Source organism: Arachis ipaensis, chromosome B10, assembly GCF_000816755.2.
Source record: "Arachis ipaensis cultivar K30076 chromosome B10, Araip1.1, whole genome shotgun sequence".
Lineage (NCBI taxonomy): Eukaryota > Viridiplantae > Streptophyta > Magnoliopsida > Fabales > Fabaceae > Arachis > Arachis ipaensis.
Window position 1 is genome coordinate 60,177,665 of NC_029794.2, and position 2,039 is coordinate 60,179,703.

Below are 2,039 nucleotides of genomic sequence, written 5' to 3' on the forward strand. Positions count from 1 at the left end.
AAATTGTTGCATGGCAACACCAAACTTAGAATGCAATCATATGTCAAATTATTGAAAGTAAACTATGCAAGGAAAAGAAATGTTACCTACAGTTGGGTTGCCTCCCAACAAGCGCTCTTTTAATGTCATTAGCTTGACATGTTGTTCATGCCTTTCTTCCTCTTCTTCCAGTTTGTTAAGAGGGATGACCTCAAGAGGAAAGAGGAGCTAGTTAATGCCCCTTGTTTTGAGTACTTCTCCCCAGCAAGCTTTTTTTGTTGTTAGCTTGTGTAAACTTGCTTGTTGGGGTAGGGGTGGGATGGCTTTTAGTTGACCTTTTCTTCTTCATGGATATTGTCCTTCTTTTCTTGGTCACCATCCTCTTTTTAGTGCTCATGTTGATTGCCTTCACCACCTTGATCTCAGGACTTGGGTGATGTATTATGGTTGGAGCATCCTCTTCATCAAGATCTTCTTGAATTGGTGGTTCAATGAACTCACCCTCTGTGCAACTCTCTGTTTCATTGGAGTGTGGGTTCCCTTGATTGACTTCCTCCCTTATTCTTGACCTTTGAATGAACTCCTCTGTTTCTGGAGAGAGTGAAGTGGTCTCTCTTTGTGATCTCAGCTCTTCAATTAATTGTTCTTCAGAATAGAGTTGTGCATTTTGCCTCAATTTTTCTTTATGGTCTCTTTCTGTTATTTTCTCCTCTTCGTTTGTCTTTATTATTTCTTCAAGGAGGAGTTCTATCCTAGCGAGTCTCTCTTCTTCTCTACTTTTTTTGAGCTCTTCCATGATGAGTTCCATCCTAGCAAGTCTATCTAAAGGCGGTTGGGTAGGTTGTAAAGGTTGGGGGGGTTGGCTTGTAAATGGAATTGGTTGTTTTGTGGTTGTGTGTTCTGAAAGTGGTATGACTCTTGTGGGTAGTGGATTGAGTTTTGTTGATGGTGAAATAAATTGTATGGATTTAGGATAGACTTTTGTGCTAAGGCATACTCAAATGATGGAGAATTTAGGTATGTAAAACTTGGAGGTGAGGTTGGATAACTGAGAGGTGATGGCTCTTGTTGAATGGGGTATGAATGAGTGAAATCTCTTTGATTTTGATCTTCCCAGCCACAACTTGAGTAGTGATCAATTTCACCAAAATATGGACCATTTTGTGGCTGGGAAAAGTACCCCATTTCATGTTCTTGATACTTTCACCCACCATGAGCATAGTAAAGTGAATTATTCTATGGTGGTGGAGAGTTTCCCATGAAGTTTGATTGACTAAAATATGATGGATGCTCCTTTCTTTCCTTGTAATTTAATCTCTCAAATCTTGATCAATAGCCAATTCCTTGGTCAATTGCTCATGAGAAGAGATGAAGTATGGTCACTGATTATACCACATGCATTTCCCAAATTAAGTGTTGGAAGGATTATAGTCACATATCCATCCACACCCAATTTGGTCCAGCATGAGAAAGCATTTCTAGCATGATCCCTTCATTCCTCTTTCAATGTTCAGAAGAGATCCAAGTATGAATAGCTTCTTTTCCAAGATAACTACCCAATTGGATGAAGATCGAAAGCTTTCTAGTAAAATCAAGAGAAAAGATAGAAGAAGGAGAATGAAAACTAAAATTGATCCATCAAATTACAACAGAGCTCCCTAACCCAATGAAAGGGGTTTAGTTGTTCATAGCTCTGGAAAATGAAAACAAAGATGGAGAATACATGCTGAAAGTAAACTAGAAGTGCAGAGAAAGTAAAATACAAAGAGTAATTCTAGGCCAAAGGCTCCCTAAAGTTTTCAGCCCCCTAAACTAATTCAAAGCTACTCCTATATATACTACTCTTCTGATCTTCTAGTTGGCTCTTCAAGTCTTGGGTATGGGCTTTTGGATCCTGAGTTTGAAGCAGTTATCTTCATTATTGGGCTTAACTTTGCTTGCAGAGAGAAAGTGTGAAGTAGGCAGGGACTTTTAGCTTAGGACGTTAGTGGTGTTAACGTTAAGTGAAAGTGTGGGTTCGAGAACGTTAGTGACAATCACCTTTTTCACTAACGTTCCTC